Genomic DNA, 15,043 nt, shown 5'->3' with positions numbered 1-15,043 from the left:
TGTTGGTGGAGCCAGGAGGGATGTAAATTGCTACCAGCAATATGGCACTAAATTCCCTCGGCAGGTAGAATGGCCGGCATTTAATAACCATAAACTCCACAACTGGTGAGCAGTGCTTACACACTACCACCGCGTCTCGGCACCAGGCATCACTGATGTAAACACACAGACCCCCGCCGCGAGTTTTTCCACCCTCGACGAGCTCTCTGTCTGCCCGGTAGCATGTTAGCCCGGCTAGCTGAATAGCATGGTCCGGAACACTGTCATGAAGCCATGTCTCCACAAAAACAAAACTAAATACTAAAACTAATACTAATATATAAATACAGTGTGTAGGTGGGAGTAGCAGCATGAGTTCCTATATAGTTTGTTATGATAGTGCAAAGGCAAAACGGTCTTGGCAGCATAAAAAAATTCTGTATATACAGTAGTAGTGCAAGAGTGATAGTACAAAGAGCAGTCAGTAGAACAGTAATAAATAACAGCATTTTCAGTCTTGTTGCTATTTTGGTGGGGGGGGGGGGGGGTTCAGCTGGTGGATATGACTGAGGTGACAGAGGGGAGAGAGTTCAGCTTCCTGACAGCTTGGTGGATGAAGCTGTTGGTGAGTTGGTGGAGCGAGCACGGAGGCTCCTATACCTTCTCCCAGAAGGCAGGACGCTGAACAGGCTATGTGCGGGATGGCTAGCGTCTCTCACAATCCAGGTAGCTTTTCTGGTGAGGCGGGTGATGTATGTGTCTTGAAGATGACAGCTTCCTTACAAGAATAAGAAAATTAATATTTCATTGTGAAATTTCAAAGCAATAAATAGATAAATAAATACATTTAATTTCATTCAGTTAATTAAAATCCCAATACATACAAAATGTGACATGGTCTGAAAGTGATAAGCGTTTACGGTTAAAAAAAAAAGAAGAAAAAAAAAGAAATCTGAAGTTGAATTTAAAATTGTTCTTTGTGATGTCTTTATGACAATATTGGAATTGTTAATGCTAACTTGCCATAATTCAGGGCAACAACAGTTGCCCCTGTTGATGTTGACGTTGTCCTTCTTGTTGCTGCTGATGCTGTAGTTGCTGCTGATGTTGCTGTTGACGTTGCCCTTGTTGTTCTGGCTGCTGATGTGGTTGCTGTCCTTGATGCTAGTAAAATATTGAGAACAAGTGGTCAGTCTTCTGATTCAGCAACAAAGGCAAAGTCTTCAGCAACATCAACAGCGGCAACAGCATCAGCAGCAACAACTTCAAGGGCAATGTCAGCAGCAACATCAAAAGCGATAGCAGCAGCAACGACAAGGACAACGTCAGCAGCAACAACAACAACAGTTGCCGCTGTTGATGTTGCCATGACGATGCCCTTGTTGTTGCTGCTGCCTCTGTTGCTGTTGCTGCTGACATTGCCCTTCTTGTTGCTGCTGATACTGTTGTTGACATTGATCTTGTTGTTCCAGCTGATGCTGTAGTTGCTGCTGAATTTGCTGTTGACAATGCTCTTTTTGTTGTTGTCGCCGTTGTTGCTGCTGACGTTGCCCTTGTTGTTGTTGTTGCTGCCGATGTCGTTGTTGTCCTTGGTGCTAGGAAAAAAAATAGAGAACAGCTAATGAGTCTTCTGATTCTACTGCAGGCTTGTTTCTAGGTGAGTCTCTATGATAGAATCCAACATGAACTAAAGTCATTCCCATTGTTAAAGGTCATCTTAGATGCTGATATGTGCATTTCAAACAATTTATGGAGAGCACAGACACAAAATGAAGTTATACTGATGCAAACCTCAATACTCTTAGACTGGGACATTAAACACATCTGAGATTAAACTTGTTCTGCGAGAGTGTGTCTGTGTCTGCACATCACATTAAGGTACACCTCATTTTTGTTTTAGAGCATTGATTGATTATCATTAGTATTGATTAAGGTATCGACAATATCCAAGCAATAAGTGAGGGATATTATTCCCGGCATGTTATTCTCTTATATTGTGACTAAACTTTAATTTAATTCAGGGAACCCTTGTGAAATAATTTAATGAAAATTGCACAGTTTGAGAAAAACTGTGAGTTCTCAATTTGCAATTAAAAATGACTTCCGTCATGTGATCTAAGCATGAAAAGACTAAAGTTTCTTTGAAATATTTGGAGAAGATGAGATATCAATTTCTTTTTTTCCAAGGGGATGAATTGGATGCTCTAAAGTTTAGTTTGACACGTGTTTTAGACTAAGACACATCTGAGATTAAACCTGTGTTCAGAGTGTGTCTGTGTCTGCACATCAGTTTAGATACACATTATTCTTGTTTTATAAGATTAAGTTTAAAGATTAAACTTAAAGATTAAAGATTAAGATTAAATCGGGGCTTTCGCCTTTAATTGGTCATGTAATGTTGTTACATACATGGAATTTGTCCTCAGCATTTAACCCATCCCTGAGGAGCAGTGGTAACTGGTGACTTGATTTCACATTTGTGGAAAAACTATTTTGAAATAAAATCAACAAAAAATGAAGTGATGTTTTGAGTAATGATACTTACCGTTAGTATGTTAGTAATGTTTGTTATACAATCCCATCAGTAGGAGGGTGATTTCTTACTCTTTGTCCCCTAAAAACAGACACGTGACAATTCTAGTCAGCTGATAAAACACTTCCACAGTCATGATGTCATCACCTATAAGGTGGATGGGTAAACATTTCTGCGCAGTAGACTTACGTAATTCACTTTGTTGCTCCAGCCTGGGTTATTGAGAGCGTGTATATGAGCTTCCACTTGGGCTTCAGCTTGGAAGATCTACCTTTTGTCTTCTGCCAAAGACTTCCAATGTGGATGAACAATAACAAAGTGTCACACACACACACACACACACACACCAAAGACAAAAATGTGAAGATCACAGATCATTCATCGAGGAACAAACAAACTTACGCGTTCAGAAAGAACTCGATTGACTGCGGCACTGTTCTTAATGCCGAGCTCTTCCTGGACTGTCTTCCTCTCGCTTTTTAAGAACAGCATAAATGCGTTGGGAGGTTTCTTTACATACGTCCCCTTATCCTTCTCGTGTTTTCTTTTCCTGAAGGAACAAAATGCAAACAGTGAGCAGAGCAGGGAAACAGTAGCTGAGAGTAGTAGAGAGAGAGAGCAGGGAGACACTCTGATCTAGAGTTACTCAGGAAAAAAGACAATTAAAACAACTCAAGGACACTTACTTTGGAACTGGGACGGGTTCCAGGGCCTCTGGTGGCATGATAGCCAATAACTCATCCAACTCATCTCTACAAAGATAAAAACATAAACAGGCGGGATGAGAAATCATGTCCCAAACATGTGGACCAACGTCTGTGATGGATCAGGTGTGTTTGTTTGCTTTGCTTACCGTTCTTCAAAAGAAGGAAAACACTCAGGTGGGAAGAATGGACTGCTGTAAAACTGGAGACACAAAAACATGAATATTAGACACCAGTTGCATTTTTCAATTACAATTACATCCTCAATAATAAATGTTCAAGTACAGCTATATTATGATTACGATGACCTGCATTTTTCCAATTACAATTCAAATTAGAAATATAATTTTCCCTCTGAAAGTCAATTACAATTACGTTGTCAATTTCTCATAAACCTCATAAAATGTGACCTTCCTCTTATGTTAGCTTTCTGTTAGTACCATGATAACGGGTCAGTTGTCTCCCACATCTTAAATCAGCTATAAAATACACTAAAAATTATTATCTATCATCCAATTTGTTTTTCATCTCTTGGTTACTTTGTTAGAATTCCTAATTAATGAAAAAAAATGATATTCATGTTCTTGGTGTGGGCGTCTGAGCCTCTTTTCTGTCAGTATACCCCTTAATTATTATTTTTTCCTTCAATAATTAAAATTGTCTGAACAGTAAAAAAAAGGCCATATTTTTCCATTTTTATGCTTTACTATATACAGCCATATCTCTGAAAGTGGGTGTTCTTCCACATTTTATTTATTTTATTTTTTACACCTTACTGGATTCTAACTCCAGTTTAAGTGAGTTCATCAAACTTGAACTAGTTGTTAGGTTCTTATGATAGCCTTAAATCAGGAAAAAATTCCCAGATTTTTACATTTTTGTGGCTTGCTACTGACCGTTTTTTGAGAATTTCCATTCCAATTACTATTACAAAGTCAATTATCTGAACTCAGTTACAACTTTATTATGATTACAACAACAGTTATTTTTCCCCCAAATACAAGTACAATTACAATTTTAATTATTTCATAATTGTAAATAATTATCAATTATGTGATTACAATTATATTTTACCCCAGCCATGGTATCAACCATACACCAAAAAAACTACTGCTAGGGTCTGTCAAAGAAAACAAACTGAGTGATATTCCAATGCCACATAAGAACTGGATAAAAAGACCTAAATAAATCTATTAAAAACTGTGCTTCTAACAACAACAGAGTCATATAGAAGCAGGAAGAAGGGCCTGTCTGTTCTTAATGGATGAACAAATGTATGCTGTGATGTTGCCCACATTGGCACCATGTGTTTCAGTGATTCTTACTTTGAGGTCTGTTAATGGTGGAGGAGGACATCTACAAACATGAGTAGATGACGTCACAGGGTAAGTCGCCCAGTGCACCAGTCCTGCAAGCTCTGGATAGACCTGCACAATATCGGTAATCTCAGGTAGGAGATGCTTCAACTCCTCCTCCTCCTCCTCCTCCTCCTTCACCAAAGGTTCCATCACCATGGATAATGGTGTCCTGTGATACAAAGAAATAAACAAGAATAAATAAGATACACACACACAATACACAAAATAACTCCCAAAACACAAATCAACAATAAAATGCCCAAAAAAAAAAATCAAAAATGACTTAACAAAGACACAACAACTACTTAAACGAACAAAATGACTCTGGAAACAACAAAAACATTATAGAATAGCTACAAAGACACACAAACTGTCAACAAAGTTACACGAAATGACAGGAAAATACAAAAAACAACAATAAAGATACAGAAAGTGACCCCAAAAACGCACAAATCAACAATACATACAATACATGACAACAATGCAGAAAAAGACAGAAAATTACACAATTTTACAATAAGAACCCCCAAAAAATAACAAAAACACACATAATGACTCCAAAACCACACAATATTACCCATATCTTGCGAAATTATTTGAATTCCAATTTTATGCAAATGAAATAATAGTTAGACGTCGCACAAATCACTTGAAAATTGCTCTTCTATAACATACTTAGCCAAAAAATTTAAATAAAAATACAGCGGTTACAAAAAAGTGTTAGAATGTGGTGTGCAAGGACGGGAGTCGGAGGCGGAGTGTCAAACGACGGTGCCAACGGCAGTTGTTTTAATGACATTTATAAGTAGCCTCATACAACAACTGGCAGTATCTTTTCTCTCTGGGATCCTAACACACACTGAAAACTAAATAGGAAATTCCCACATGTCTTACAGTGTCCCACCGGAACTCTGTAACCTTAACTTAGGTTCCGGGTGAATTATGTCAACCCACTACACAAGCCCCCCCAGAATTCACCCATAGTCAAAATCCCCGCGCCGGAAAGGGACGACGGCCCGACCACAGCGGGTGTAGGTGGCAGGGGCTGGAAGGGGGTCAGGGGTCGGGGGCGCTGCCGGACAGACCGCTGGGCTGGACGGTCATGTTGTCGGTCGGGCAGGTGGGAGCTCAGCCAGGTTGGAGGGGCGAGGCGCTGGGGGGCGTCTGCGGCGTGGAGCCTGCGCCAATTCCAATGTCCAGGAAACATCCACGTGGGCAGGCTTAATCCTATCAACCGAGATAGTCTCAGGCCTACCGCCAATGTCCACGACCATGCTCTTACCCCCGTGCCGCAATACCTTAAACGGCCCGTCGTAAGGCGGACGCAACGGTCCGCGGTGGGCGTCGTGGCGGACGAACACAAAACCCGCCGAGCGCAGATTGGTGGGCACCCGGGAAACAGGGGTGCAGTGCTGCGACGTGGGGACAGGTGCGAACGCCCTGGCAACTTCCAGCAGGGAGGACCGCTGCCTGGCCGCCGACCAAGGCGTTGTGGTGTCCGGAATGAAGTCCCCAGGAACTCGTAGTACCTGGCCGTAGACGAGCTCAGCAGACGAGGACTGCAGGTCCTCCTTAGGGGCCGTCCTGAGGCCCAGCATGACCCAGGGAAGTCTGTCCACCCAGTTGCCATCCACCAGACTGGCGCGTAGAGCCGCCTTCATGGAGCGGTGGAACTGCTCGCACAGCCCGTTAGCCTGGGGGTGATATGTGGTGGTGCGGTGCACCTTGACCCCTAAGTCCCTAGCAACCACATTCCAGATCTCGGAAGTAAACTGTGCACCCCGGTCCGAGGAGAGGTCTGAAGGTGTTCCAAAGCATGCAACCCATGTGCCGATAAACGCCCGGGCCACATCAGCAGCTGAGGTTGAGGAGAGGGGAACGGCTTCAGGCCAACGGGTCGTCCTGTCCACCATGGTGAGGAGGTAGGTGAAACCATGGGAAGGGGGGAGCGGGCCCACAAGGTCGATGTTGACGTGGTCGAACCTCCTCTCGGGGACAGTAAACGGCTCCAATGGGGCCTTGGTGTGGCGGTGCACCTTCGCACGCTGACAAGCCACACATGAGTCGACCCAGGCCCGCACGTCTCTCTTCAGCCCTTTCCAGACGAACTTCTGAGCCACCAGCCTCACGGACGCCTTTCTGCCAGGATGGGACAGGCTGTGTATCGCCTCAAAGACAGCCCGCTGCCAGCCGGCAGGGACAAATGGTCTAGGTTGGCCGATGGAGAGGTCGCACCACAGCCTGACTCCTGAGTCGCCAACCGCGACCTCCTCCAGACGCAGCCTAGTGTCTGAGTCTTTGAGCGACCGGATCCCAGGGTCCGTGGCTTGTTCAGCACTCATACTTGAGTAGTCGAGACCCAGCTGTACCGTGTGGATGACCGCTCTAGAGAGGCAATGGGCGACCACGTTAGACTTGCCGGCGATGTGTTGGATATCTGTGGTGTACTCGGAGATGAAAGACAGCTGACGCTGCTGGCGGGCAGACCACGGCTCAGCCACCTTGGACATGGAGAACGTGAGGGGTTTGTGGTCGACGAAAACCGTAAACTCACGGCCTTCCAGGATGGAGCGGAAATGGATCGTCAGCCAGACGCCGAGTAGCTCCCTGTCGAAAGTGCTGTATTTGCGCTCCCTAGGGACCAGCTGGCGGCTGAAAAAGGCAAGCGGTTGCCAGGCGCCACCAACCCACTGCTCAAATACAGCACCAACTGCGTAGTCAGATGCGTCGGTTGTGAGGGCGACCGGGGCTCCGGGCGACGGGTGGACCAACATGGTGGCCTGGCACAGCGCAGCCTTTGTATCCTCGAAAGCTTTGACCCTCTCGGTGGTCCAGTCGATGTCCTGGTTGGGGGTCTTACCATTAAGGGCCTCGTAAAGTGGGTGCATGATGTGGACCGCCTGGCGGATGAATCGGTGGTAGAATGTAACCATCCCAAGGAACTCCCGGAGCCCCGGGCCGAATGTGGGCGGGGAAAAGCGGAGACAGCTTCCACCTTCGACGGGAGGGGGGTGGCCCCATTACTGCTGATGAGGTGCCCGAGAAACTGGATGGACGGCACTCCGAAGACGCACTTCGCCGGGTTAATGATCAGGCCATGCTGGTCGAGCCTTGTGAAAAGGGCCCGGAGGTGCGCCGCATGCTCCTCCTCCGAGGAGCTGGCGACGAGGACATCGTCCAAGTAGACGAAGATGAAAGGCATGTCCCTAAGCGCAGAGTCCATCAGCCGCTGGAAGGACTGGGCCGCGTTTTTCAGGCCGAAGGGCATCCTGAGAAACTCGAAAAGCCCGAAAGGAGTCACCACTGCTGTCTTCGGGATGTCTGCAGGGTGCACTGGGACTTGGTGATAACCCCGCACCAGGTCCACTTTGGAGAACAGGTGCTTCCCTGCTAAATGTACAGAAAAGTCCTGAACATGGGGGACGGGGTAGCGGTCGGGCGTGGTGGCATCATTGAGGCGGCGGTAGTCGCCACACGGACGCCAACCACCATCTGGCTTAGGCACCATGTGGAGTGGCGAGGCCCACGGGCTGTCAGAACGGCGAATGATGCCAAGGCGTTCCATGTTGGCGAACTCGGCCCGAGCAATTGTCAGTCTCTCCGGGTTGAGCCGTCGGGCCCTAGCATGGATGGGGGGGCCTTTGGTCTCGATGTGGTGCTCGACCCCATGTTTAGCTGTGGTGGCCGCGAAGGTGGGCTGTGTAAGGCTGGGAAACTCTCCGAGGAGTCTCTGGTACATGTCTCCCTCGGAGAGCGAACTGGAGAGACCGTCATATGTCCCCTCATCGCGGACACATGCGAAGGAGGAGAAGGTTAACGCGTCTACCAGGCGGCCATTCTTGACATCCACGAGCAGTCCGTGGGCGCACAAAAAATCTGCGCCGAGCAGGGGGAAGGAGATGTCAGCAGTGACAAAGTCCCATGTGAAACGCTGACCCCCGAAACATATGTCCACAGTCTTTGTGCCATACGTCCTGATGGGGGTGTCGTTGGCGGATGTTAAGGGCGGGCCGTGCAACCCTCCAGCGGCGTCGTCCACTGTAGCCGGCAGGACGCTCCTCTGGGCGCCGGTGTCACAGAGGAATCTGCGACCAGAGAGGGAGTCCTCAATGAATAGCAGCCGGTTCTTTTTGCCTGCGCTCGCGGCCACTACCGAGCGCAGGCTTTGGCGTTTCCCGTCGTGTTGAAGTTGCAAGGGGAGCGGCACCTTTTAGCCTTGGCGCCAAAACGTGCATGGAAGTAGCACAAACCTGTGCTGGTGCGGCTGTCGGTTGCAGCGTGTCCTCTGCCAGGGGAAACGCCAGCGCTTGGGGACGTGTAGCTGCGTGTGGGGGCCAGTTCAAAATCCTGAGAAGATAAGCCTTGAGGCCTGCATATTTATCCTGGGCAGGAGGGGATGTGATGAAACTTACGGCTCTGGCTGCGGTGGAGCTTCCGAGTGCTGAGACGACGTGGTAGTAGCGTGTGGCGTCATCCGTAATTCCCCGGAGGGCGAACTGAGCCTCCGCCTGTGCGAACCACGTTGCCGCAGACGTCTCCCAAAACTCAGGCAGTCTGAGGACGGCGGAATGCGCCATGCCGTTTCGCTCGGTATTCTGTTCAGACCCGGAATCTTCAGCGGGACTGACGTCGGGGTCACCAGTGTGGTGTGCAAGGACGGGAGTCGGAGGCGGAGTGTCAAACGACGGTGCCAACGGCAGTTGTTTTAATGACATTTATAAGTAGCCTCATACAACAACTGGCAGTATCTTTTCTCTCTGGGATCCTAGCACACACTGAAAACTAAACAGGAAATTCCCACATGTCTAAACTGTCCCACTGGAACTCTGTAACCTTAACTTAGGTTCCGGGTGAATTATGTCAACCCACTACAAGAACATCATTAAAAATAAGTCAGTTTTTTGTAAATAGTGGTGTCCCACACTGCTATCAGCTGTATATCATGTGAATTAGTAGTTATATCTGTAATTATGTTGCTATTATTATCATACGTTGTGATAAATGACCTCCACATGTACTATGCTGCCGCCTGGCGGAATATAGTAGGAACTACTTTCCGGTCAAATAAAGCCTAATAAAACTTCTACTTACCTCATTTTGAGAGCAGGGGTTGTTAATATGTGAATTCCTTGTTGATAATGTCGAGAAAGGGTCGCTGACGATTCCTGACAGAGTTTTCCTTGCAGACTGCACAGCGCACTGCAGATACAACTGTTGGAAAACAGTCTGTTTTCTTTCTAACCGCTTATATAGGGTGAGAGATGGAAAACGTGAATTTAAATAATGCTCTTTTTTTTTTAAAGTAACGTATTTGTTTTTGTCTAGTGTGGATGACGTAGTGGTTCCCAACCTTTATTGGGTTGTATCCCCATTCGGATATCACACATTTCTGGTGACCCCAGAGCAGGGCCAGCTTTAGGCCATGCATGAATAAAAATAGGTCAAGTTTTTTTTTTTTTTTTTTTTTTTTTTCTTAAGTCAATTATTAATATTCTATATTTTTTACTTGTTCTTGTTCTACATCACCTGTTTTTATTATTTATTCTATATTTTTAAATTGTTCTTGTTCTACATCACCTGTTTTTATTAATTATTCTATATTTTTTGCTTGTTCTTGTTCTACATCACCTGTTTTTAATATTTATTCTATATTTTTTACTTGTTGTCGTTCTGCCTCACCTTTGTTAATTTCAATAAATGTTCTTTAAAAAAAAAATAGACTTGTACCAATTGTTATAATTATAGTGTAATTTTTATGATGTTAATTGAGGGAGCAAAAGTAGTATCAGCTCCAAATATCGGCTCAAGAAATTCAGCAGTTTGTATTGGTCATCAGCTAAGGCATCGGCCCTAAAAAATCCATATCAGAATTTTCATTTCGGTGCATCCCATATATATATATATATATATATATATATATATATATATATATATATATATATATATATATATAATAAAACACTGTTTTGTTTTTCTACATTGTGTTTCTTTAAATAACTACACTGAATGTACAGTACATATTTGTCACTGTGAGGATCCTAGTCTATTTTTCTTTGTCTATGTTTTCTCCTCCCTGTGTGTTTTCCTTAGAACTGGCTCCACCCACCTTGTCTGCAATCAAGTCTGCAAAGCTGCTTCTCATCTCCAATCAAGCTACCTACACACTCCACAGTATAAGATCAGGCTCATTCTACCACTTGATGTCAGATCATCAGTTTACCAACCGTCATCTTTACACTTCAGCCCCTCCACCTCACATCTGGATCACATCTCACTCACTGAACATCAGGAACCTGCACCTTGGACCTCCTGCCAGCATCCTACAAACAACAATACGTTCTTTTGTAAACCTTACCTAAGACTGTTTGTGTAGCCCTGATAACTATATATGTGATTAATATTTATAATATTAATCTACATATTTATATAGGATTGACAGTGTAATTCATACTTATACAGAATTATATTTATTAAATATAATAATAAAGTATTTAAGCTTTAAGTTCAGTTGGGTGGTTTTGAAGGGGTTCTCCGTTGCTAAAACTCATTTCTTTAAAGCGTGTGACGTCACTTCCTCCACTCCACGTTACTCTCGCGAGATTACGTTCAGCCAATCACGTAGCTCGGTCACCTATTGCAAACAGCTGTGTTTGTTCCCTGTCAGAGAGTGACGACACACACACGGAGCTGCTACAACAGGTTGGTTCTTTAACATCTACTTTAGGTTTTTAACAACTTTAGTACTCACTACAACCTTTGTACACCTTCAGACTTCACCACCTCAGGGATAGGAGACATTTAATCCTGCTGAGCTTGACGTTTGAAAAGGAATTGGTGAGTTTAAATGTTTGTTACTCAGGAGCATGCTATGCTAACTGAATGCTAATGTAATGCCATTGAACTATGTTAGGTGGCTAATGTTGTATTAGATACATTATGTTGAGTGCTGTTACCCCAGTATAACTGTTAACACTATTTAAGTATTGATTTGTGTTGGTTGAGTGAGTGTGGTGGAGCCATTTCAGCAGCAGAGGGCGCTAGAGGAGTGTCTCTACCCTAATCAGCCATAAAAGGAGGCTGTAATGAGCGTCAGGTGTGGCACTGGAGAACAAACGCTTTTTATCATCTTTACAACATAAAACGCTTTGGTTACATTAGGCCTGGGTGATATGGACCAATATTCATATCTCATAGATTATATAAACGCCATTTATTTATATTTTTCAATATAGTTTTAGAAAAAAAAACAATAATAGATCAAAGGAGAAAAATACCACAAAGACCCTTTTATTAATCACTAGCAGCACAACATCAACATTTTGTTCCACTTGTGACTTTTTCCTTCATTAACCCTTGGGGCACCTTTACAAAAAAGTTCATCTTTGAGCTTGGGGACCAAAACGCTACACTGTAAAAAAAAAAAACAAAAAAATAAAATAAAAAACAATTTTTTTACAGGAAAAAACTGGCAGCTGTGGTTGTCAGAGCATTACCGTAAACCGTTTTGTTAGAATAAGTGTTTATCCAGACCTTTTACATTTAGGAACTACCGGTCTTGTCAAAATATTACCATCATTAACACTGTTTCTACCTTTACGGTAAAGGAAGATTACCGTACAATTTACAGTAAGAGTTGATCACGCTAAAGCATACTGTAAAAATATTTATCAATTAAACATTTTCTCATATAATAAACTTATGCAGTAATTATTTTGTTACTGTGAAAGACAATTAAAGTATAATATATGACTATGTATTACAATACAGGAAATAACTACTCGTGCTTTAAAATACATTTAGGGCACATTAAGGGTATATGTTTTAACAATGTTAAGAATACAAATCTATGACATTTTCAATAAACATTTGCTCACAAACTGAAAATTAGTTTACCGAGTAATGTTTGTATGAAAAGACAATTTAAATAAAATAAATGTATCGAATTTCTTTCACTTTTCCATAGAACTTTGACTTTATTTTCAAGATCATTAATTGAACAATGAAGCTTTAATATGGTGTTTTCATCTCAGATTGATGGTTGTGAGTAATGTCAGGATCCAGAGAACAAATGAGGTCACTTCCTCTAAACGTCCATGGGCAGACAAAGTCATTTTTTAAAAGTCTTTCAGCTGGATCAGTGGGTGTAGTTGTTGTGTTCCTGTAGCTGTATGGCAGCAATAAGGCCTTTCTGTTGACTGGAAATGTTCCCCTGATGGACAGGATTTCAGGAATTAACATCTAGCAGTAAGAAAACAAAATGAACATGGTCAAAGTTTTATCAATCACATCTTGGGCAAAAATACATAAAGGTTGTTTTATTACTCACATATCTTCTGGCTGAGTACAGAAACACACCTATCAGCCTGGATCAATGGGAGTTTCCAGAGTAGGATGAAGCAAAATGGGAAGAAGTGGAAAAATAGGAGAAAAACAAAGCTTTCAGAGGTTTTTCTTTTTTTAAAGAACATTTTCTTAAAGAAACAATGAGGAAATACTGCCTGTGTCAGTACAGTAGCTTTTATTGTACCCTGTATGTTCAATGGTTGAATAAACTTCAACTTTATTTAACACAAGCAAAGGTATTGTCTCTTAAAAATTGAATATTCATTCAAACCTGAAGGTAAATGTTCATATTTGAACTGAAATGAGACGTTCAGTTAAAATATTTTTTACTTGTTGTTCTACCTCACCTTTATTAATTTCAATAAATGTTCCTTTTTTATTTAAATTGAGACTTTTGTTGCATTTGTTATCATCATTGTGTAATTTTTATGATGTAAATTGAGGGAGCAAAAGTAGTATCAGCTCAAAACTGAAACACAGCAAAGCTCCAGTTTGTACACGGACCCAGAGAGAAGTGACATCACTACCGCTGATAATTCCCCAATCTTTCATTTCTGATCACATGCTAATGTGTTTGTTAGCCGCCAGACTGTGATTCAAATAGGTATTAATTAATAGGATTAGGTCTGAAAGCATGTTTATCACTGCACTCAGTGAGTTAGTGACGTACACACTTTGAAATACTGTATTTTTCAGAATATAAGGCGCACCGGATTATAAGGCGCACTATCAATGAATGGGTCTGACCGGGTCTATTTTCATACATAAGGCGCACTAGTTTATTATTATTGTTAAGGCACATTAAGAGAAACAAAATAGTCAGATAAGTCAAACTTTATTCAACTCATTAACAATGTTTCTCAACATTGTTCAGGTTTAATACATAAAATACAGAACAATACACTGACTTTTTCAGTTCAGTATGTTAAAGCACAGTACGGTACATATCACTCCATGAGGCTCCTGACTACAGTAGCCCTGAAGCACCAAAAATCCATCAAGCGGTGCAGCTTCATAGTTTACCAAAGTTGTACTAAAACATTTTGACACATTAATACATACATAAGGCTCACCTGATTATAAGGCGCACTGTCGATTTTTGAGAAAATTAAAGGTTTTTAAGTGTGCCTTATAGTCTGAGAAATATGGTAGTTTTTTCTGCACTAGTGTTTATTCTGAACAGTAAACATCTTTAATTTATCATCAACTGTGTGATTTGGATAACATTAAATAGACATTTCTTAACTTGTAAGGATTCTTTCAAACAAGATATCTATTCCTTTATTTAATAAACTTGATTTAAGTAAAAGGAACTCTGTGATTGGTTTAAACCTCATTACCTCAACAACCTGGAGGTTTGTTCCAGCTTTTAAAGTGACTTATTTACACTGACTTTTTATTTACTACTACTACTTTGTTCAAGACAGCTTACACTAAGTTTGTGATATTTAATGTATCATACCTGTCAAGTATCCCGTTTTGGCTGGGAAACTCATGTATTTTATACCCCTTTCCCGCCACCTTCCCCTATTATTTTCCCAGTAAAAATCCCGTATTTTAATGTAATCATCATTAAAAGATAGATAAAAAACATTCGTCCGCCTCCCCAAACTGGACGCTATCACTAACCTCGCGAGAACTGCCGCCTCACGTGACCTAGGTTGCAGTTCACTTCTCGCGAGAGTAGATGCAACTTCCTACAGCGGGAACAAACCCGGAAAATGGATGGATGTGAAGAAGGCGCTCCGGCGAAAAAAAACTAAAAAGTCATGTAAATACCTTGAGAGATGGGACAGTGACTTTACTTTTATAAAGAAGAGCAGGATGGCTTCAAATTACCGGTTCTGTATGATTTGCAACTGCGATTTTAGCATCGCCCACGGAGGAAGGAGCGACGTAAATCAACACGAAAAATCCACTAAGCACAAGCGCCGGCTGGAGGCAAAGAAACATGCTCAGAGGATGTCAGCATTTGTGACAAGAAATCTTAAAGAGGAAGATGAGGTCAGTAATGCGGAGGTGAAAATTGCAATGCTGTGTGCTAAAAACAACGTTGCTTTCACCTTCTGTGACGACTTCAACAAGTGTGTAGCTTAGATGTTCCCAGGTTCTGCTATAGCATGAAA

At 42.7% G+C, this 15,043-nt stretch overlaps 1 long non-coding RNA gene across 1 annotated transcript; it reads left to right on the top strand.

Moving 5' to 3' along the window:
• Positions 1-11,149: 11,149 nt before the first annotated feature.
• LOC114460180 (uncharacterized) lies at positions 11,150-14,948 on the top strand. The gene is made up of 3 exons (XR_003673567.1): positions 11,150-11,273; positions 11,345-11,408; positions 14,789-14,948. It is a non-coding gene; the product is annotated as an uncharacterized LOC114460180 (long non-coding RNA).
• The last annotated feature ends 95 nt before the right edge of the window (positions 14,949-15,043 follow it).

Source organism: Gouania willdenowi, unplaced genomic scaffold (genome assembly GCF_900634775.1).
Source record: "Gouania willdenowi unplaced genomic scaffold, fGouWil2.1 scaffold_417_arrow_ctg1, whole genome shotgun sequence".
Lineage (NCBI taxonomy): Eukaryota > Metazoa > Chordata > Actinopteri > Blenniiformes > Gobiesocidae > Gouania > Gouania willdenowi.
This window is presented reverse-complemented; position numbering and strand designations above follow the sequence as displayed.